Source organism: Camelus bactrianus, chromosome 3, assembly GCF_048773025.1.
Source record: "Camelus bactrianus isolate YW-2024 breed Bactrian camel chromosome 3, ASM4877302v1, whole genome shotgun sequence".
In the NCBI taxonomy this organism is placed as follows: domain Eukaryota; kingdom Metazoa; phylum Chordata; class Mammalia; order Artiodactyla; family Camelidae; genus Camelus; species Camelus bactrianus.
The window spans coordinates 127,039,109-127,063,443 of NC_133541.1; positions in this window are offsets into that span (position 1 = coordinate 127,039,109).

Here is a 24,335-nt window from a genome sequence, read left to right on the forward strand (position 1 = left end):
TAGCTCCAACTCGGTTTTACATTGAAAACTGCAGGAACTTCAAACCGGCACTAGGAAACAGACTGAGAAAGCAGAGAAAAAGTGTCTCCTGCAACCCGTTCCCTTGGTCCTAGATGAACGAACGTCTCTCCACTTGTTCAGTTCTGAGAGATAAGTGTGTGTGAAAGCCGTCCTTCACCTAGCTTGTTGGGAACACAAAGTTTCTTTTCAGTTGCAAACTCCATTCCATACATATATATGTGGAGGTACAAGCTCCAACTCGGTTTGACAGTGAAAACTGCAGGAATTTCAAACCGGCACTAGGAAACAGACTGAGAAAGCAGAGAAAAAGTGTCTCCTGCAACCCGTTCCCTTGGTGCTAGATGAACGAACGTCTCTCCACTTGTCCGTTCTGAGAGATAAGTGTGTGTGAAAGCCTTCCTTCACCTAGCTTGTTGGGAACACAAAGTTTCTTTTCAGTTGCAAACTCCATTCCATACATATATATGGGGAGGTACAAGCTCCAACTCGGTTTTACAGTGAAAACTGCAGGAACTTCAAACCGGCACTAGGAAACAGACTGAGAAAGCAGAGAAAAAGTGTCTCCTGCAACCCGATCCCTTGGTGCTAGATGAACGAACGTCTCTCCACTTGCTCAGTTCTGAGAGATAAGTGTGTGTGAAAGCCGTCCTTCACCTAGCTTGTTGGAAACACAAAGTTTCTTTTCAGTTGCAAACTCCATTCCATACATATATATGGGGAGGTAGAAGCTCCACCTCGATTTTACAGTGAAAACTGCAGGAACTTCAAACCGGCACTAGGAAACAGACATAGAAAGCAGAGAAAAAGTGACTCCTGCAACCCGTTCCCTTGGTGCTAGATGAACGAACGTCTCTCCACTTGCTCAGTTCTGAGAGATAAGTGTGTGTGAAAGACTTCGTTCACCTAGCTTGTTGGGAACAAAAAGTTTCTTTTCAGTTGCAAACTCCATTCCATACATATATATGGGGAGGTACTAGCTCCAACTCGGTTTTACAGTGAAAACTGCAGGAACTTCAAACAAGCACTAGGAAACAGACTGAGAAAGCAGAGAAAAAGTGTCTCCTGCAACCCGTTCCCTTGGTCCTAGATGAACGAACGTCTCTCCACTTGCTCAGTTCTGAGAGGTAAGTGTGAGTGAAAGCCTTCCTACACCTAGCTTGTTGGGAACACAAAGTTTCTTTTCAGTTGCAAACTCCATTCCATACATATATATGGGGAGGTACTAGCTCCAACTCGGTTTTACAGTGAAAACTGCAGGAACCTCAAACCGGCACTAGGAAACAGACTGAGAAAGCAGAGAAAAAGTGTCTCCTGCAAAACGTTCCCTTGGTCCTAGATGAACGAACGTCTCTCCACTTGCTCAGTTCTGAGAGATAAGTGTGTGTGAAAGCCTTCCTTCACCTACCTTGTTGGGAACACAAAGTTTCTTTTCAGTTGCAAACACCATTCCATACATATATATGGGGAGGTAGAAGCTCCAACTCGGTTTTTCAGTGAAAACTGCAGGAAATTCAAACCGGCACTAGGAAACAGACTGAGAAAGCAGAGAAAAAGTGTCTCCTGCAACCCGTTCCCTTGGTGCTAGATGAACGAACGTCTCTCCACTTGCTCAGTTCTGAGAGATAAGTGTGGGTGAAAGACTTCCTTCACCTAGCTTGCTGGGAACAAAAAGTTTCTTTTCAGTTGCAAACTCCATTCCATACATATATATGGGGAGGTACTAGCTCCAACTCGGTTTTACAGTAGAAACTGCAGGAACTTCAAACAAGCACTAGGAAACAGACTGAGAAAGCAGAGAAAAAGTGTCTTCTGCAACCCGTTCCCTTGGTCCTAGATGAACGAAAGTCTCTCCACTTGCTCAGTTCTGAGAGGTAAGTGTGAGTGAAAGCCTTCCTACACCAGGCTTGTTGGGAACACAAAGTTTCTTTTCAGTTGCAAACTCCATTCCATACATATATATGGGAAGGTACTAGCTCCAACTAGTTTTTACAGTGAAAACTGCAGGAACTTCAAACCGGCACTAGGAAACAGACGGAGAAAGCAGAGAAAAAGTGTCTCCTGCAACCCGTTCCCTGGGTCCTAGATGAACGAACGTCTCTCCACTTGCTCAGTTCTGAGAGATAAGTGTGTGTGAAAGCCTTCCTTCAACTAGCTTGTTGGGAACACACAGTTTCTTTTCAGTTGCAAACTCCATTCCATACATATATATGGGGAGGTACTAGCTACAACTCGGTTTTACATTGAAAACTGCAGGAACTTCAAACCGGCACTAGGAAACAGAATGAGAAAGCAGAGAAAAAGTGTCTCCTGCATCCCGTTCCCTTGATGCTAGATGAACGAACGTATCTCCACTTGCTCAGTTCTGAGAGATAAGTGTGTGTGAAATCCGCCCTTCACCTAGCTTGTTGGGAACGCAAAGTTTCTTTTCAGTTGCAAACTCCATTCCATACATATATATGGGGAGGTAGAAACTCCAACTAGGTTTTACAGTGAAAACTGCAGGAACTTCAATCCGGCACTAAGAAACAGACTGAGAAAGCAGAGAAAAAGTGTCTCCTGCAACCCGTTCCCTTGGTGCTAGATGAACGAACGTCTCTCCACTTGCTCAGTTCTGAGAGATAAGTGTGTGTGAAAGCCTTCCTTCAGCAAGCTTGTAGGGAACACAAAGTTTCTTTTCAGTTGCAAACTCCATTCCATACATATATATGGGGATGTACTAGCTCCAACTCGGATTTACAGTGAAAAATGCAGTAACTTCAAACCAGCACTAGGAAACAGACTGAGAAAGCAGAGAAAAAGTGTCTCCTGCAACCCGTTCCCTTGGTCCTAGATGAACGAACGTCTCTCCACTTGCTCAGTTCTGAGAGGTAAGTGTGAGTGAAAGCCTTCCTACACCTAGCTTGTTGGGAACACAAAGTTTCTTTTCAGTTGCAAACTCCATTCCATACATATATATGGGGAGGTACTAGCTCCAACTCGGTTTTACAGTGAAAACTGCAGGAACTTCAAACCGGTACTAGGAAACAGACTGAGAAAGCAGAGAAAAAGTGTCTCCTGCAACCCGTTCCCTTGGTGCTAGATGAACGAACGTCTCTCCACTTGCTCAGTTCTCAGAGATAAGTGTGTGTGAAAGCCGTCCTTCACCTAGCTTGTTGGAAACACAAAGTTTCTTTTCAGTTGCAAACTCCATTCCATACATATATATGGGGAGGTAGAAGTTCCACCTCGATTTTACAGTGAAAACTGCAGGAACTTCATTCCGGCACTAGGAAACAGACGGAGAAAGCAGAGAAAAAGTGACTCCTGCAACCCGTTCCCTTGGTGCTAGATGAACGAACGTCTCTCCACTTGCTCAGTTCTGAGAAATAAGTGTGTGTGAAAGACTTCCTTCACCTATCTTGTTGGGAACAAAAAGTTTCTTTTCAGTTGCAAACTCCATTCCATACATATATATGGGGAGGTAGAAGCTCCAACTCGGTTTTACATTGAAAACTGCAGGAACTTCTAACCGGCACTAGGAAACAGACTGAGAAAGCAGAGAAAAAGTGTCACCTGCAACCCGTTCCCTTGGTCCTAGATGAACGAACGTCTCTCCACTTGCTCAGTTCTGAGAGATAAGTGTGTGTGAAAGCCGTCCTTCACTTAGCTTGTTGGGAACACAAAGTTTCTTTTCAGTTGCAAACTCCAATCCATACATATATATGTGGAGGTACAAGCTCCAAATCTGTTTGACAGTGAAAACTGCAGGAATTTCAAACCGGCACTAGGAAACAGACTGAGAAAGCAGAGAAAAAGTGTCTCCTGAAACCCGTTCCCTTGGTGCTAGATGAACGAACGTCTCTCCACTTGCTCAGTTCTGAGAGATAAGTGTGTGTGAAAGCCTTCCTTCACCTAGCTTGTTGGGAACACAAAGTTTCTTTTCAGTTGCAAACTCCATTCCATACATATATATGGGGAGGTACTAGCTCCAAATCGGTTTTTCAGTGAAAACTGCTGGAACTTCAAACCGGCACTAGGAAACAGACTGAGAAAGCAGAGAAAAAGTGTCTCCTGCAAACCGTTCCCTTGGTGCTAGATGAACGAAAGTCTCACCACTTGCTCAGTTCTGAGAGATAAGTGTGTGTGAAAGCCGTCCTTCACCTAGCTTGTTGGAAACACAAACTTTCTTTTCAGTTGCCAACTCCATTCCATACATATATATGGGGAGGTAGAAGCTCAACCTCGATTTTACAGTGAAAACTGCAGGAACTTCAAACCGGCACTAGGAAACAGACTGAGAAAGCAGAGAAAAAGTGTCTCCTGCAACCCGTTCCCTTGGTGCTAGATGAACGAACGTCTCTCCACTTGCTCAGTTCTGAGAGATAAGTGTGTGTGAAAGACTTCCTTCACCTAGCTTGTTGGGAACAAAAAGTTTCTTTTCAGTTGCAAACTCCATTCCATACATATATATGGGGAGGTACTAGCTCCAACTCGGTTTTACAGTGAAAACTGCAGGAACTTCAAACAAGCACTAGGAAACAGACTGAGAAAGCAGAGAAAAAGTGTCTCCTGCAACCCGTTCCCTTGGTCCTAGATGAACGAACGTCTCTCCACTTGCTCAGTTCTGAGAGGTAAGTGTGAGTGAAAGCCTTCCTACACCTAGCTTGTTGGGAACACAAAGTTTCTTTTCAGTTGCAAACTCCATTCCATACATATATATGGGGAAGTACTAGCTCCAACTCGGTTTTACAGTGAAAACTGCAGGAACTTCAAACCAGCACTAGGAAACAGACTGAGAAAGCAGAGAAAAGTGTCTCCTGCAACCCGTTCCCTTGGTCCTAGATGAACGAACGTCTCTCCACTTGCTCAGTTCTGAGAGATAAGTGTGTGTGAAAGCCTTCCTTCACCTAGCTTGTTGGGAACACAAAGTTTCTTTTCAGTTGCAAACTCCATTCCATACATATATATGGGGAGGTAGAAGCTCCAACTCGGTTTTTCAGTGAAAACTGCAGGAAATTCAAACCGGCACTAGGAAACAGACTGAGAAAGCAGAGAAAAAGTGTCTCCTGCAACCCGTTCACTTGGTGCTAGATGACCGAACGTCTCTCCACTTGCTCAGTTCTGAGAGATAAATGTGTGTGAAAGCCGTCCTTCAACAAGCTTGTTAGGAACACAAAGTTTCTTTTCAGTTGCAAACTCCATTCCATACTTACATAAGGGGAGGTACTAGCTCCAACTCTGTTTTACAGTGAAAACTGCAGGAATTTCAAACCGGCACTAGGAAACAGACTGAGAAAGCAGAGAAAAAGTGTCTCCTGCAACCCGTTCCCTTGGTGCTAGATGAACGAACGTCTCTCCACTTGCTCAGTTCTCAGAGATAAGTGTGTGTGAAAGCCGTCCTTCACCTAGCTTGTTGGTAACACAAAGTTTCTTTTCAGTTGCAAACTCCATTCCATACATATATATGGGGAGGTAGAAGCTCCAACTCGATTTTACAGTGAAAACAGCAGGAACTTCAAACCGGCACTAGGAAACAGACGGAGAAAGCAGAGAAAAAGTGTCTCCTGCAACCCGTTCCCATGGTGCTAGATGAACGAACGTCTCTCCACTTGCTCAGTTCTGTGAGATAAGTGTGTGTGAAAGCCGTCCTTCACCTAGCTTGTTGGGAACACAAAGTTTCTTTTCAGTTGCAAACTCCATTCCATACATATATATGTGGAGGTACAAGCTCCAAATCTGTTTGACAGTGAAAACTGCAGGAATTTCAAACCGGCACTAGGAAACAGACTGAGAAAGCAGAGAAAAAGTGTCTCCTGCAACACGTTCCCTGGGTCCTAGATGAACGAACGTCTCTCCACTTGCTCAGTTCTGAGAGATAAGTGTGTGTGAAAGCCTTCCTTCACCTAGCTTGTTGGGAACACAAAGTTTCTTTTCAGTTGCAAACTCCATTCCATACATATATATGGGGAGGTACTAGCTCCAACTCGGTTTTACAGTGAAAACTGCAGGAACTTCAAACCGGCACTAGGAAACAGACAGAGAAAGCAGAGAAAAAGTGTCTCCTGCAAACCGTTCCCTTGGTGCTAGATGAACGAATGTCTCTCCACTTGCTCAGTTCTGAGAGATAAGTGTGTGTGAAAGCCGTCCTTCACCTAGCTTGTTGGAAACACAAGTTTCTTTTCAGTTGCAAACTCCATTCCATACATATATAGGGGGAGGTAGAAGCTCCACCTCGATTTTACAGTGAAAACTGCAGGAACTTCAAACCGGCACTAGGAAACAGACAGAGAAAGCAAAGAAAAAGCGTCTCCTGCAACCCGTTCCCTTGGTGCTAGATGAACGAACGTCTCTCCACTTGCTCAGTTCTGAGAGATAAGTGTGTGTGAAAGCCGTACTTCAACTACCTTGTTGGGAACACAAAGTTTCTTTTCAGTTGCAAACTCCATTCCATACATATATATGGGGAGGTAGAAGCTCCACCTCGATTTTACAGTGAAAACTGCAGGAACTTCAATCCTGCACTAGGAAACAGACGGAGAAAGCAGAGAAAAAGTGACTCCTGCAACCCGTTCCCTTGGTGCTAGATGAACGAACGTCTCTCCACTTGCTCAGTTCTGAGAAATAAGTGTGTGTGAAAGACTTCCTTCACCTATCTTGTTGGGAACAAAAAGTTTCTTTTCAGTTGCAAACTCCATTCCATACATATATATGGGGAGGTACTAGCTCCAACTCGGTTTTACATTGAAAACTGCAGGAACTTCAAACCGGCACTAGGAAACAGACTGAGAAAGCAGAGAAAAAGTGTCACCTGCAACCCGTTCCCTTGGTCCTAGATGAACGAACGTCTCTCCACTTGCTCAGTTCTGAGATATAAGTGTGTGTGAAAGCCGTCCTTCACCTAGCTTGTTGGGAACACAAAGTTTCTTTTCAGTTGCAAACTCCATTCCATACATATATATGTGTAGGTACAAGCTCCAAATCTGTTTGACAGTGAAAACTGCAGGAATTTCAAACCGGCACTAAGAAACAGACTGAGAAAGCAGAGAAAAAGTGTCTCCTGCAACCCGTTCCCTTGGTGCTAGATGAACGAACGTCTCTCCACTTGCTCAGTTCTGAGAGATAAGTGTGTGTGAAAGCCGTCCTTCACCTAGCTTGTTGGAAACACAAAGTTTCTTTTCAGTTGCAAACTCCATTCCATACATATATATGGGGAGGTAGAAGCTCCACCTCGATTTTACAGTGAAAACTGCAGGAACTTCAAACCGGCACTAGGAAACAGACATAGAATGCAGAGAAAAAGTGACTCCTGCAACCCGTTCCCTTGGTGCTAGATGAACGAACGTCTCTCCACTTGCTCAGTTCTGAGAGATAAGTGTGTGTGAAAGACTTCCTTCACCTAGCTTGTTGGGAACAAAGAGTTTCTTTTCAGTTGCAAACTCCATTCCATACATATATATGGGGAGGTACTAGCTCCAACTCGGTTTTACAGTGAAAACTGCAGGAACTTCAAACAAGCACTAGGAAACAGACTGAGAAAGCAGAGAAAAAGTGTCTCCTGCAACCCGTTCCCTTGGTCCTAGATGAACGAACGTCTCTCCACTTGCTCAGTTCTGAGAGGTAAGTGTGAGTGAAAGCCTTCCTACACCTAGCTTGTTGGGAACACAAAGTTTCTTTTCAGTTGCAAACTCCATTCCATACATATATATGGGGAGGTACTAGCTCCAACTCGGTTTCACAGTGAAAACTGCAGGAACTTCAAACCGGCACTAGGAAACAGACTGAGAAAGCAGAGAAAAGTGTCTCCTGCAACCCGTTCCCTTGGTCCTAGATGAACGAACGTCTCTCCACTTGCTCAGTTCTGAGAGATAAGTGTGTGTGAAAGCCTTCCTTCACCTAGCTTGTTGGGAACACAAAGTTTCTTTTCAGTTGCAAACTCCATTCCATACATATATATGGGGAGGTAGAAGCTCCAACTCGGTTTTTCAGTGAAAACTGCAGGAAATTCAAACCGGCACTAGGAAACAGACTGAGAAAGCAGAGAAAAAGTGTCTCCTGCAACCCGTTCCCTTGGTGCTAGATGACCGAACGTCTCTCCACTTGCTCAGTTCTGAGAGATAAATGTGTGTGAAAGCCGTCCTTCAACAAGCTTGTTAGGAACACAAAGTTTCTTTTCAGTTACAAACTCCATTCCATACTTACATATGGGGAGGTACTAGCTCCAAATCTGTTTTACAGTGAAAACTGCAGGAATTTCAAACCGGCACTAGGAAACAGACTGAGAAACAGAGAAAAAGTGACTCCTGCAAACCGTTCCCTTGGTGCTAGATGAACGAACGTCTCTCCACTTGCTCAGTTCTGAGAGATAAGTGTGTGTGAAAGCCGTCCTTCACCTAGCTTGTTGGAAAAACAAAGTTTCTGTTCAGTTGCAAACTCCATTCCATACATATATATGGGGAGGTAGAAGCTCCAACTCGATTTTACAGTGAAAACTGCAGGAACTTCAAACCGGCACTAGGAAACAGACGGAGGAAGCAGAGAAAAAGTGTCTCCTGCAACCCGTTCCCTTGGTGCTAGATGAACGAACGTCTCTCCACTTGCTCAGTTCTGAGAGATAAGTGTGTGTGAAAGCCGTCCTTCACCTAGCTGGTTGGGAACACAAAGTTTCTTTTCAGTTGCAAACTCCATTCCATACATATATATGTGGAGGTACAAGCTCCAAATCTGTTTGACAGTGAAAACTGCAGGAATTTCAAACCGGCACTAGGAAACAGACTGAGAAAGCAGAGAAATAGTGTCTCCTGCAAACCGTTCCCTTGGTGCTAGATGAACGAACGTCGCTGCACTTGCTCAGTTCTGAGAGATAAGTGTGTGTGAAAGCCGTCCTTCACCTAGCTTGTTGGAAACACAAAGTTTCTTTTCAGTTGCAAACTCCATTCCATACATATATAGGGGGAGGTAGAAGCTCCACCTCGATTTTAAAGTGAAAACTGCAGGAACTTCAAACCGGCACTAGGAAACAGACAGAGAAACCAGAGAAAAAGCATCTCCTGCAACCCGTTCCCTTGGTGCTAGATGAACGAACGTCTCTCCACTTGCTCAGTTCTGAGAGATAAGTGTGTGTGAAAGCCTTACTTCACCTACCTTGTTGGGAACACAAAGATTCTTTTCAGTTGCAAACTCCATTCCATACATATATATGGGGAGGTACTAGCTCCAACTCGGTTTTACAGTGAAAACTGCAGGAACTTCAAACCGGCACTAGGTAACAGACGGAGAAAGCAGAGAAAAAGTGTCCCCTGCAACCCGTTCCCTTGGTCCTAGATGAACGAACGTCTCTCCACTTGCTCAGTTCTCAGAGATAAGTGTGTGTGAAAGCCTTCCTTCACCTAGCTTGTTGGGAACACAAAGTTTCTTTTCAGTTGCAAACTCCAATCCATACATATATATGTGGAGGTACAAGCTCCAAATCTGTTTGACAGTGAAAACTGCAGGAATTTCAAACCGGCACTAGGAAACAGACTGAGAAAGCAGAGAAAAAGTGTCTCCTGAAACCCGTTCCCTTGGTGCTAGATGAACGAACGTCTCTCCACTTGCTCAGTTCTGAGAGATAAGTGTGTGTGAAAGCCTTCCTTCACCTAGCTTGTTGGGAACACAAAGTTTCTTTTCAGTTGCAAACTCCATTCCATACATATATATGGGAAGGTACTAGCTCCAAATCGGTTTTTCAGTGAAAACTGCTGGAACTTCAAACCGGCACTAGGAAACAGATTGAGAAAGCAGAGAAAAAGTGTCTCCTGCAAACCGTTCCCTTGGTGCTAGATGAACGAAAGTCTCACCACTTGCTCAGTTCTGAGAGATAAGTGTGTGTGAAAGCCGTCCTTCACCTAGCTTGTTGGAAACACAAACTTTCTTTTCAGTTGCAAACTCCATTCCATACATATATATGGGGAGGTAGAAGCTCCACCTCGATTTTACAGTGAAAACTGCAGGAACTTCAAACCGGCACTAGGAAACAGACTGAGAAAGCAGAGAAAAAGTGTCTCCTGCAACCCGTTCCCTTGGTGCTAGATGAACGAACGTCTCTCCACTTGCTCAGTTCTGAGAGATAAGTGTGTGTGAAAGATTTCCTTCACCTAGCTTGTTGGGAACAAAAAGTTTCTTTTCAGTTGCAAACTCCATTCCATACATATATATGGGGAGGTACTAGCTCCAACTCGGTTTTACAGTGAAAACTGCAGGAACTTCAAACAAGCACTAGGAAACAGACTGAGAAAGCAGAGAAAAAGTGTCTCCTGCAACCCGTTCCCTTGGTCCTAGATGAACGAACGTCTCTCCACTTGCTCAGTTCTGAGAGGTAAGTGTGAGTGAAAGCCTTCCTACACCTAGCTTGTTGGGAACACAAAGTTTCTTTTCAGTTGCAAACTCCATTCCATACATATATATGGGGAGGTACTAGCTCCAACTCGGTTTTACAGTGAAAACTGCAGGAACTTCAAACCAGCACTAGGAAACAGACTGAGAATGCAGAGAAAAGTGCCTCCTGCAACCCGTTCCCTTGGTCCTAGATGAACGAACGTCTCTCCACTTGCTCAGTTCTGAGAGATAAGTGTGTGTGAAAGCCTTCCTTCACCTAGCTTGTTGGGAACACAAAGTTTCTTTTCAGTTGCAAACTCCATTCCATACATATATATGGGGAGGTAGAAGCTCCAACTCGGTTTTTCAGTGAAAACTGCAGGAAATTCAAACCGGCACTAGGAAACAGACTGAGAAAGCAGAGAAATAGTGTCTCCTGCAACCCGTTCACTTGGTGCTAGATGACCGAACGTCTCTCCACTTGCTCAGTTCTGAGAGAAAAATGTGTGTGAAAGCCGTCCTTCAACAAGCTTGTTAGGAACACAAAGTTTCTTTTCAGTTGCAAACTCCATTCCATACTTACATAAGGGGAGGTACTAGCTCCAACTCTGTTTTACAGTGAAAACTGCAGGAATTTCAAACCGGCACTAGGAAACAGACTGAGAAAGCAGAGAAAAAGTGTCTCCTGGAAACCGTTCCCTTGGTGCTAGATGAACGAACGTCTCTCCACTTGCTCAGTTCTCAGAGATAAGTGTGTGTGAAAGCCGTCCTTCACCTAGCTTGTTGGAAACACAAAGTTTCTTTTCAGTTGCAAACTCCATTCCATACATATATATGGGGAGGTAGAAGCTCCAACTCGATTTTACAGTGAAAACAGCAGGAACTTCAAACCGGCACTAGGAAACAGACGGAGAAAGCAGAGAAAAAGTGTCTCCTGCAACCCGTTCCCTTGGTGCTAGATGAACGAACGTCTCTCCACTTGCTCAGTTCTGAGAGATAAGTGTGTGTGAAAGCCGTCCTTCACCTAGCTTGTTGGGAACACAAAGTTTCTTTTCAGTTGCAAACTCCATTCCATACATATATATGTGGAGGTACAAGCTCCAAATCTGTTTGACAGTGAAAACTGCAGGAATTTCAAACCGGCACTAGGAAACAGACTGAGAAAGCAGAGAAAAATGTCTGCAGCAACCCGTTCCCTTGGTGCTAGATGAACGAACGTCTCTCCACTTGCTCAGTTCTGAGAGATAAGTGTGTGTGAAAGCCTTCCTTCACCTAGCTTGTTGGGAACACAAAGTTTCTTTTCAGTTGCAAACTCCATTCCATACATATATATGGGGAGGTACTAGCTCCAACTCGGTTTTACAGTGAAAACTGCAGGAACTTCAAACCGGCACTAGGAAACAGACAGAGAAAGCAGAGAAAAAGTGTCTCCTGCAAACCGTTCCCTTGGTGCTAGATGAACGAATGTCTCTCCACTTGCTCAGTTCTGAGAGATAAGTGTGTGTGAAAGCCGTCCTTCACCTTGCTTGTTGGAAACACAAGTTTCTTTTCAGTTGCAAACTCCATTCCATACATATATAGGGGGAGGTAGAAGCTCCACCTCGATTTTACAGTGAAAACTGCAGGAACTTCAAACCGGCACTAGGAAACAGACAGAGAAAGCAAAGAAAAAGCGTCTCCTGCAACCCGTTCCCTTGGTGCTAGATGAACGAACGTCTCTCCACTTGCTCAGTTCTGAGAGATAAGTGTGTGTGAAAGCCGTACTTCAACTACCTTGTTGGGAACACAAAGTTTCTTTTCAGTTGCAAACTCCATTCCATACATATATATGGGGAGGTAGAAGCTCCACCTCGATTTTACAGTGAAAACTGCAGGAACTTCAATCCGGCACTAGGAAACAGACGGAGAAAGCAGAGAAAAAGTGACCCCTGCAACCCGTTCCCTTGGTGCTAGATGAACGAACGTCTCTCCACTTGCTCAGTTCTGAGAAATAAGTGTGTGTGAAAGACTTCCTTCACCTATCTTGTTGGGAACAAAAAGTTTCTTTTCAGTTGCAAACTCCATTCCATACATATATATGGGGAGGTACTAGCTCCAACTCGGTTTTACATTGAAAACTGCAGGAACTTCAAACCGGCACTAGGAAACAGACTGAGAAAGCAGAGAAAAAGTGTCACCTGCAACCCGTTCCCTTGGTCCTAGATGAACGAACGTCTCTCCACTTGCTCAGTTCTGAGATATAAGTGTGTGTGAAAGCCGTCCTTCACCTAGCTTGTTGGGAACACAAAGTTTCTTTTCAGTTGCAAACTCCATTCCATACATATATATGTGTAGGTACAAGCTCCAAATCTGTTTGACAGTGAAAACTGCAGGAATTTCAAACCGGCACTAAGAAACAGACTGAGAAAGCAGAGAAAAAGTGTCTCCTGCAACCCGTTCCCTTGGTGCTAGATGAACGAACGTCTCTCCACTTGCTCAGTTCTGAGAGATAAGTGTGTGTGAAAGCCGTCCTTCACCTAGCTTGTTGGAAACACAAAGTTTCTTTTCAGTTGCAAACTCCATTCCATACATATATATGGGGAGGTAGAAGCTCCACCTCGATTTTACAGTGAAAACTGCAGGAACTTCAAACCGGCACTAGGAAACAGACATAGAATGCAGAGAAAAAGTGACTCCTGCAACCCGTTCCCTTGGTGATAGATGAACGAACGTCTCTCCACTTGCTCAGTTCTGAGAGATAAGTGTGTTTGAAAGACTTCCTTCACCTAGCTTGTTGGGAACAAAGAGTTTCTTTTCAGTTGCAAACTCCATTCCATACATATATATGGGGAGGTACTAGCTCCAACTCGGTTTTACAGTGAAAACTGCAGGAACTTCAAACAAGCACTAGGAAACAGACTGAGAAAGCAGAGAAAAAGTGTCTCCTGCAACCCGTTCCCTTGGTCCTAGATGAACGAACGTCTCTCCACTTGCTCAGTTCTGAGAGGTAAGTGTGAGTGAAAGCCTTCCTACACCTAGCTTGTTGGGAACACAAAGTTTCTTTTCAGTTGCAAACTCCATTCCATACATATATATGGTGAGGTACTAGCTCCAACTCGGTTTTACAGTGAAAACTGCAGGAACTTCAAACCGGCACTAGGAAACAGACTGAGAAAGCAGAGAAAAGTGTCCCTGCAACCCGTTCCCTTGGTCCTAGATGAACGAACGTCTCTCCACTTGCTCAGTTCTGAGAGATAAGTGTGTGTGAAAGCCTTCCTTCACCTAGCTTGTTGGGAACACAAAGTTTCTTTTCAGTTGCAAACTCCATTCCATACATATATATGGGGAGGTAGAAGCTCCAACTCGGTTTTTCAGTGAAAACTGCAGGAAATTCAAACCGGCACTAGGAAACAGACTGAGAAAGCAGAGAAAAAGTGTCTCCTGCAACCCGTTCCGTTGGTGCTAGATGACCGAACGTCTCTCCACTTGCTCAGTTCTGAGAGATAAATGTGTGTGAAAGCCGTCCTTCAACAAGCTTGTTAGGAACACAAAGTTTCTTTTCAGTTACAAACTCCATTCCATACTTACATATGGGGAGGTACTAGCTCCAAATCTATTTTACAGTGAAAACTGCAGGAATTTCAAACCGGCACTAGGAAACAGACTGAGAAACAGAGAAAAAGTGACTCCTGCAAACCGTTCCCTTGGTGCTAGATGAACGAACGTCTCTCCACTTGCTCAGTTCTGAGAGATAAGTGTGTGTGAAAGCCGTCCTTCACCTAGCTTGTTGGAAACACAAAGTTTCTGTTCAGTTGCAAACTCCATTCCATACATATATATGGGGAGGTAGAAGCTCCAACTCGATTTTACAGTGAAAACTGCAGGAACTTCAAACCGGCACTAGGAAACAGACGGAGGAAGCAGAGAAAAAGTGTCTCCTGCAACCCGTTCCCTTGGTGCTAGATGAACGAACGTCTCTCCACTTGCTCAGTTCTGAGAGATAAGTGTGTGTGAAAGCCGTCCTTCACCTAGCTGGTTGGGAACACAAAGTTTCTTTTCAGTTGCAAACTCCATTCCATACATATATATGTGGAGGTACAAGCTCCAAATCTGTTTGACAGTGAAAACTGCAGGAATTTCAAACCGGCACTAGGAAACAGACTGAGAAAGCAGAGAAATAGTGTCTCCTGCAAACCGTTCCCTTGGTGCTAGATGAACGAACGTCTCTCCACTTGCTCAGTTCTGAGAGATAAGTGTGTGTGAAAGCCGTCCTTCACCTAGCTTGTTGGAAACACAAAGTTTCTTTTCAGTTGCAAACTCCATTCCATACATATATAGGGGGAGGTAGAAGCTCCACCTCGATTTTAAAGTGAAAACTGCAGGAACTTCAAACCGGCACTAGGAAACAGACAGAGAAACCAGAGAAAAAGCATCTCCTGCAACCCGTTCCCTTGGTGCTAGATGAACGAACGTCTCTCCACTTGCTCAGTTCTGAGAGATAAGTGTGTGTGAAAGCCTTACTTCACCTACCTTGTTGGGAACACAAAGATTCTTTTCAGTTGCAAACTCCATTCCATACATATATATGGGGAGGTACTAGCTCCAACTCGGTTTTACAGTGAAAACTGCAGGAACTTCAAACCGGCACTAGGTAACAGACGGAGAAAGCAGAGAAAAAGTGTCCCCTGCAACCCGTTCCCTTGGTCCTAGATGAACGAACGTCTCTCCACTTGCTCAGTTCTCAGAGATAAGTGTGTGTGAAAGCCGTCCTTCAACTAGCTTGTTGGGAACACAAAGTTTCTTTTCAGTTGCAAACTCCATTCCATACATATATATGGGGAGGTAGAAGCTCCACCTCGATTTTACAGTGAAAACTGCAGGAACTTCAATCCGGCACTAGGAAACAGACGGAGAAAGCAGAGAAAAAGTGACTCCTGCAACCCGTTCCCTTGGTGCTAGATGAACGAACGTCTCTCCACTTGCTCAGTTCTGAGAAATAAGTGTGTGTGAAAGACTTCCTTCACCTAGCTTGTTGGGAACACAAAGTTTCTTTTCAGTTGCAAACTCCATTCCATACATATATATGGGGAGGTAGAAGCTCCAATTCGGTTTTTCAGTGAAAACTGCAGGAAATTTAAACCGGCACTAGGAAACAGACTGAGAAAGCAGAGAAAAAGTGTCTCCTGCAAACCGTTCCCTTTGTGCTAGATGAACGAACGTCTCTCCACTTGCTCAGTTCTCAGAGATAAGTGTGTGTGAAAGCCTTACTTCACCTACCTTGTTGGGAACACAAAGTTTCTTTTCAGTTGCAAACTCCATTCCATACATATATATGGGGAGGTAGAAGCTCCACCTCGATTTTACAGTGAAAACTGCAGGATCTTCAATCCGGCACTAGGAAACAGACGGAGAAAGCAGAGAAAAAGTGACTCCTGCAACCCGTTCCCTTGGTGCTAGATGAACGAACGTCTCTCCACTTGCTCAGTTCTCAGAAATAAGTGTGTGTGAAAGACTTCCTTCACCTAGCTTGTTGGGAACAAAAAGTTTCTTTTCAGTTGCAAACTCCATTCCATACATATATATGGGGAGGTACTAGCTCCAAATCGGTTTTACATTGAAAACTGCAGGAACTTCAAACCGGCACTAGGAATCAGACTGAGAAAGCAGAGAAAAAGTGTCTCCTGCAACCCGTTCCCTTGATCCTAGATGAACGAACGTCTCTCCACTTGCTCAGTTCTGAGAGATAAGTGTGTTTGAAAGCCGTCCTTCACCTAGCTTGTTGGGAACACAAAGTTTCTTTTCAGTTGCAAACTCCATTCCATACATATATATGTGGAGGTACAAGCTCCAACTCGGTTTGATAGTGAAAACTGCAGGAAATTCAAACCGGCACTAGGAAACAGACTGAGAAAGCAGAGAAAAAGTGTCTCCTGCAACCCGTTCCCTTGGTGCTAGATGAACGAACGTCTCTCCACTTGTCCGTTCTGAGAGATAAGTGTGTGTGAAAGCCTTCCTTCACCTAGCTTGTTGGGAACACAAAGTTTCTTTTCAGTTGCAAACTCCATTCCATACATATATATGGGGAGGTACTAGCTCCAACTCGGTTTTACAGTGAAAACTGCAGGAAATTCAAACCGGCACTAGGAAACAGACTAAGAAAGCAGAGAAAAAGTGTCTCATGCAACCCGTTCCCTTGGTGCTAGATGAACGAACGTCTCTCCACTTGCTCAGTTCTGAGAGATAAGTGTGTGTGAAAGCCGTCCTTCACCTAGCTTGTTGGAAACACAAAGTTTCTTTTCAGTTGCAAACTCCATTCCATACATATATATGGGGAGGTAGAAGCTCCACCTCGATTTTACAGTGAAAACTGCAGGAACTTCAAACCGGCACTAGGAAACAGACATAGAAAGCAGAGAAAAAGTGACTCCTGCAACCCGTTCCCTTGGTGCTAGATGAACGAACGTCTCTCCACTTGCTCAGTTCTGAGAGATAAGTGTGTGTGAAAGACTTCCTTCACCTAGCTTGTTGGGAACAAAAAGTTTCTTTTAAGTTGCAAACTCCATTCCATACATATATATGGGGAGGTACTAGCTCCAACTCGGTTTTACAGTGAAAACTGCAGGAACTTCAAACAAGCACTAGGAAACAGACTGAGAAAGCAGAGAAAAAGTGTCTCCTGCAACCCGTTCCCTTGGTCCTAGATGAACGAAAGTCTCTCCACTTGCTCAGTTCTGAGAGGTAAGTGTGAGTGAAAGCCTTCCTACACCTAGCTTGTTGGGAACACAAAGTTTCTTTTCAGTTGCAAAATCCATTCCATACATATATATGGGGAGGTACTAGCTCCAACTCGGTTTTACAGTGAAAACTGCAGGAACCTCAAACCGGCACTAGGAAACAGACTGAGAAAGCAGAGAAAAAGTGTCTCCTGCAACCCGTTCCCTTGGTCCTAGATGAACGAACGTCTCTCCACTTGCTCAGTTCTGAGAGATAAGTGTGTGTGAAAGCCTTCCTTCACCTACCTTGTTGGGAACACAAAGTTTCTTTTCAGTTGCAAACACCATTCCATACATATATATGGGGAGGTAGAAGCTCCAACTCGGTTTTTCAGTGAAAACTGCAGGAAATTCAAACCGGCACTAGGAAACAGACTGAGAAAGCAGAGAAAATGTGTCTCCTGCAAACCGTTCCCTTGGTGCTAGATGAACGAACGTCTCTCCACTTGCTCAGTTCTGAGAGATAAGTGTGTGTGAAAGACTTCCTTCACCTAGCTTGCTGGGAACAAAAAGTTTCTTTTCAGTTGCAAACTCCATTCCATACATATATATGGGGAGGTACTAGCTCCAACTCGGTTTTACAGTGGAAACTGCAGGAACTTCAAACAAGCACTAGGAAACAGACTGAGAAAGCAGAGAAATAGTGTCTTCTGCAACCCGTTCCCTTGGTCCTAGATGAACGAACGTCTCTCCACTTGCTCAGTTCTGAGAGGTAAGTATGAGTGAAAGCCTTCCTACACCTAGCTTGTTGGGAACACAAAGTTTCTTTTCAGTTGCAAACTCCATTCCATACATATATATGGGGAGGTACTAGCTCCAACTCGGTTTTACAGTGAAAACTGCAGGAACCTCAAACCGGCACTAGGAAACAGACTGAGAAAGCAGAGAAAAAGTGTCTCCTGCAACCCGTTCCCTTGGTCCTAGATGAACGAACGTCTCTCCACTTGCTCAGTTCTGAGAGATAAGTGTGTGTGAAAGCCTTCCTTCACCTACCTTGTTGGGAACACAAAGTTTCTTTTCAGTTGCAAACACCATTCCATACATATATATGGGGAGGTAGAAGCTCCAACTCGGTTTTTCAGTGAAAACTGCAGGAAATTCAAACCGGCACTAGGAAACAGACTGAGAAAGCAGAGAAAATGTGTCTCCTGCAAACCGTTCCCTTGGTGCTAGATGAACGAACGTCTCTCCACTTGCTCAGTTCTGAGAGATAAGTGTGTGTGAAAGACTTCCTTCACCTAGCTTGCTGGGAACAAAAAGTTTCTTTTCAGTTGCAAACTCCATTCCATACATATATATGGGGAGGTACTAGATCCAACTCGGTTTTACAGTGGAAACTGCAGGAACTTCAAACAAGCACTAGGAAACAGACTGAGAAAGCAGAGAAATAGTGTCTTCTGCAACCCGTTCCCTTGGTCCTAGATGAACGAACGTCTCTCCACTTGCTCAGTTCTGAGAGGTAAGTATGAGTGAAAGCCTTCCTACACCTAGCTTGTTGGGAACACAAAGTTTCTTTTCAGTTGCAAACTCCATTCCATACATATATATGGGAAGGTACTAGCTCCAACTCGGTTTTACAGTGAAAACTGCAGGAACTTCAAACCGGCACTAGGAAACAGACTGAGAAAGCAGAGAAAAAGTGTCTCCTGCAACCCGTTCCCTGGTTCCTAGATGAACGAACGTCTCTCCACTTGCTCAGTTCTGAGAGATAAGTGTGTGTGAAAGCCTTCCTTCACCTAGCTTGTTGGGAACACACAGTTTCTTTTCAGTTGCAAACTCCATTCCATACATATATATGGGGAGGTACTAGCTACAACTCGGTTTTACAGTGAAAACTGCAGGAACTTCAAACCGGCACTAGGAAACAGAATGAGAAAGCAGAGAAAAAGTGTCTCCTGCATCCCGTCCCCTTGGTGCTAGATGAACGAACGTATCTCCACTTGCTCAGTTCTGAGAGATAAGTGTGTGTGAAAGCCTTCCTTCAGCAAGCTTGTAGGGAACACAAAGTTTCTTTTCAGTTGCAAACTCCATTCCATACATATATATGGGGATGTACTAGCTCCAACTCGGTTTTACAGTGAAAAATGCAGGAACTTCAAACCAGCACTAGGAAACAGACTTAGAAAGAAGAGAAAAAGTGTCTCCTGCAACCCGTTCCCTTGGTGCTAGATGAACGAACGTCTCTCCACTTGCTCAGTTCTGAGAGATAAGTGTGTGTGAAAGCCGTCCTTCAACTAGCTTGTTGGGAACACAAAGTTTCTTTTCAGTTGCAAACTCCATTCCATACAAATATATGGGGAGGTACTAGCTCCAACTCGGTTTGACAGTGAAAACTGCAGGAGCTTCAAACCGGCACTAGGAAACAGAATGAGAAAGCAGAGAAAAAGTTTCTCCTGCAACCCGTTCCCTTGGTGCTAGATGAACGAACGTCTCTCCACATGCTCAGTTCTGAGAGATAAGTGTGTGTGAAAGCCGTCCTTCACCTAGCTTGTTGGGAACACAAAGTTTCTTTTCAATTGCAAACTCCTTTCCATACATATATATGGGGAGGTAGAAGCTCCACCTCTGTTTTACAGTGAAAACTGCAGGAACTTCAAACCGGCACTAGGAAACAGACTGAGAAAGCAGAGAAAAAGTGTCTCCTGCAACCCGTTCCCTTGGTGCTAGATGAACGAACGTCTCTCCACTTCCTCAGTTGTGAGAGATAAGTGTGTGTGAAAGCCGTCCTTCAACTAGCTTGTTGGGAACACAAAGTTTCTTTTCAGTTGCAAACTCCATTCCATACATATATATGGCGAGGTACTAGCTCCAACTCGGTTTTACAGTGAAATTTGCAGGAACTTAAAACCGGCACTAGGAAACAGACAGAGAAAGCAGAGAAAAAGCGTCTCATGCAACCCGTTCCCTTGGTGCTAGATGAACGAACGTCTCTCCACTTGCTCAGTTCTGAGAGATAAGTGTGTGTGAAAGCCTTACTTCACCTAGCTTGTTGGGAACGCAAAGTTTCTTTTCAGTTGCAAACTCCATTCCATACATATATATGGGGAGGTACAAGGTCCAACTCGGTTTTACAGTGAAAACTGCAGGAACTTCAAACCGGCACTAGGAAACAGACGGAGAAAGCAGGGAAAAAGTGTCTCCTGCAACCCGTTCCCTTGGTCCTAGATGAACGAACGTCTCTCCACTTGCTCAGTTCTCAGAGATAAGTGTGTGTGAAAGCCGTCCTTCACCTAGCTTGTTGGAAACACAAAGTTTCTTTTCAGTTGCAAACTCCATTCCATACATATATATGGGGAGGTAGAAGATCCACCTCGATTTTACAGTGAAAACTGCAGGAACTTCAATCCGGCACTAGGAAACAGACGGAGAAAGCAGAGAAAAAGTGACTCCTGCAACCCGTTCCCTTGGTGCTAGATGAACGAACGTCTCTCCACTTGCTCAGTTCTGAGAAATAAGTGTGTGTGAAAGACTTCCTTCACCTAGCTTGTTGGGAACAAAAAGTTTCTTTTCAGTTGCAAACTCCATTCCATACATATATATGGGTAGCTAGAAGCTCCAACTCGATTTTACCATGAAAACTGCAGGAACTTCAAACCGGCACTAGGAAACAGACGGAGTAAGCAGAAAAAAGTGTCTCCTGCAACACGTTCCATTGGTGCTAGATGAACGAACGTCTCTCCACTTGCTCAGTTCTGAGAGATAAGTGCGTGTGAAAGCCGTCCTTCACCTAGCTTGTTGGGAACACAAAGTTTCTTTTCAGTTGCAAACTCCATTCCATACATATATATGTGGAGGTACAAGCTCCAAATCTGTTTGACAGTGAAAACTGCAGGAATTTCAAACCGGCACTAGGAAACAGACTGAGAAAGCAGAGAAAAAGTGTCTCCTGCAACCCGTTCCCTTGGTGCTAGATGAACGAACGTCTCTCCACTTGCTCAGTTCTGAGAGATAAGTGTGTGTGAAAGCCTTCCTTCACCTAGCTTGTTGGGAACACAAAGTTTCTTTTCAGTTGCAAACTCCATTCCATACATATATATGGGGAGGTACTAGCTCCAACTCGGTTTTACAATGAAAACTGCAGGAACTTCAAACCGGCACTAGGAAACAGACTGAGAAAGCAGAGAAAAAGAGTCTCCTGCAAACCGTTCCCTTGGTGCTAGATGAACGAACGTCTCTCCACTTGCTCAGTTCTGAGAGATAAGTGTGTGTGAAAGCCGTCCTTCACCTAGCTTGTTGGAAACACAAAGTTTCTTTTCAGTTGCAAACTCCATTCCATACATATATATGGGGAGGTAGAAGCTCCACCTTGATTTTACAGTGAAAACTGCAGGAACTTCAAACCGGCACTAGGAAACAGACAGAGAAAGCAGAGAAAAAGTGACTCCTGCAACCCGTTCCCTTGGTGCTAGATGAACAAACGTCTCTCCACTTGCTCAGTTCTGAGAGATAATTGTGTGTGAAAGACTTCCTTCACCTAGCTTGTTGGGAACAAAAAGTTTCTTTTCAGTTGCAAACTCCATTCCATACATATATATGGGGTGGTACTAGCTCCAACTCGGTTTTACAGTGAAAACTGCAGGAACTTCAAACAAGCACTAGGAAACAGACTGAGAAAGCAGAGAAAAAGTGTCTCCTGCAACCCGTTCCCTTGGTCCTAGATGAACGAACGTCTCTCCACTTGCTCAGTTCTGAGAGGTAAGTGTGAGTGAAAGCCTTCCTACACCTAGCTTGTTGGGAACACAAAGTATCTTTTCAGTTGCAAACTCCATTCCATACATATATATGGTGAGGTACAAGCTCCAACTCGATTTTACAGTGAAAACTGTAGGAACTTCAAACCGGCACTAGGAAACAGACTGAGAAAGCAGAGAAAAAGTGTCTCCTGCAACCCGTTCCCTTGGTGCTAGATGAACGAACGTCTCTCCACTTGCTCAGTTCTGAGAGATAAGTGTGTGTGAAAGCCGTCCTTCACCTAGCTTGTTGGGAACACAAAGTTTCTTTTCAGTTTCAAACTCCATTCCATACATATATATGGGGAGGTACTAGCTCCAACTCGGTTTTACAGTGAAATTTGCAGGAACTTAAAACCGGCACTATGAAACAGACAGAGGAAGCAGAGATAAAGCGTCTCCTGCAACCCGTTCCCTTGGTGCTAGATGAACGAACGTCTCTCCACTTGCTCAGTTCTGAGAGATAAGTGTGTGTGAAAGCCTTACTTCACCTACCTTGTTGGGAACACAAAGTTTCTTTTCAGTTGCAAACTCCATTCCATACATATATAAGGGGAGGTACTAGCTCCAACTCGGTTTTACAGTTAAAACTACAGGAACTTCAAACCGGCACTAGGAAACAGACGGAGAAAGCAGAGAAAAAGTGTCTCCTGCAACCCGTTCCCTTGGTCCTAGATGAACGAACGTCTCTCCACTTGCTCAGTTCTGAGAGGTAAGTGTGAGTGAAAGCCTTCCTACACCTAGCTTGATGGGAACACAAAGTTTCTTTTCAGTTGCAAACTCCATTCCATACATATATATGGGAAGGTACTAGCTCCAACTCGGTTTTACAGTGAAAACTGCAGGAACTTCAAACCGGCACTAGGAAACAGACTGAGAAAGCAGAGAAAAAGTGTCTCCTGCAACCCGTTCCCTGGGTCCTAGATGAACGAACGTCTCTCCACTTGCTCAGTTCTGAGAGATAAGTGTGTGTGAAAGCCTTCCTTCACTTAGCTTGTTGGGAACACACAGTTTCTTTTCAGTTGCAAACTCCATTCCATACATATATATGGGGAGGTACTAGCTACAACTCGGTTTTACAGTGAAAACTGCAGGAACTTCAAACCGGCACTAGGAAGCAGAATGAGAAAGCAGAGAAAAAGTGTCTCCTGCATCCCGTTCCCTTGGTGCTAGATGAACGAACGTATCTCCACTTGCTCAGTTCTGAGAGATAAGTGTGTGTGAAATCCGTCCTTCACCTAGCTTGTTGGGAAAGCAAAGTTTCTTTTCAGTTGCAAACTCCATTCCATACATATATATGGGGAGGTAGAAACTCCAACTCGGTTTTACAGTGAAAACTATAGGAACTTCAATCCGGCACTAAGAAACAGACTGAGAAAGCAGAGAAAATGTGTCTCCTGCAACCCGTTCCCTTGGTGCTAGATGAACGAACGTCTCTCCACTTGCTCAGTTCTGAGAGATAAGTGTGTGTGAAAGCCTTCCTTCACCTACCTTGTTGGGAACACAAAGTTTCTTTTCAGTTGCAAACTCCATTCCATACATATATATGGGGATGTACTAGCTCCAACTCGGTTTTACAGTGAAAACTGCAGGAACTTCAATCCGGCACTAAGAAACAGACTGAGAAAGCAGAGAAAAAGTGTCTCCTGCAACCCGTTCCCTTGGTGCTAGATGAACGAACGTCTCTCCACTTGCTCAGTTCTGAGAGATAAGTGTGTGTGAAAGCCTTCCTTCAGCTAGCTTGTAGGGAACACAAAGTTTCTTTTCAGTTGCAAACTCCATTCCATACATATATATGGGGAGGTACTAGCTCCAACTCGGTTTTACAGTGAAAACTGCAGGAAATACAAACCGGCACTAGGAAACAGACTTAGAAAGCAGAGAAAAAGTGTCTCCTGCAACCCGTTCCCTTGGTGCTAGATGAACGAACGTCTCTCCACTTGCTCAGTTCTGAGAGATAAGTGTGTGTGAAAGCCGTCCTTCAACTAGCTTGTTGGGAACACAAATTTCTTTTCAGTTGCAAACTCCATTCCATACAAATATATGGGGAGGTACTAGCTCCAACTCGGTTTGACAGTGAAAACTGCAGGAGCTTCAAACCAGCACTAGGAAACAGAATGAGAAAGCAGAGAAAAAGTGTCTCCTGCAACCCGTTCCCTTGGTGCTAGATGAACGAAAGTCTCTCCACATGCTCAGTTCTGAGAGATAAGTGTGTGTGAAAGCCGTCCTTCACCTAGCTTGTTGGGAACACAAAGTTTCTTTTCAATTGCAAACTCCTTTCCATACATGTATATGGGGAGGTAGAAACTCCACCTCGGTTTTACAGTGAAAACTGCAGGAACTTCAAACCGGCACTAGGAAACAGACTGAGAAAGCAGAGAAAAAGTGTCTCCTGCAACCCGTTCCCTTGGTGCTAGATGAACGAACGTCTCTCCACTTCCTCAGTTGTGAGAGATAAGTGTGTGTGAAAGCCGTCCTTCAACTAGCTTGTTGGGAACAC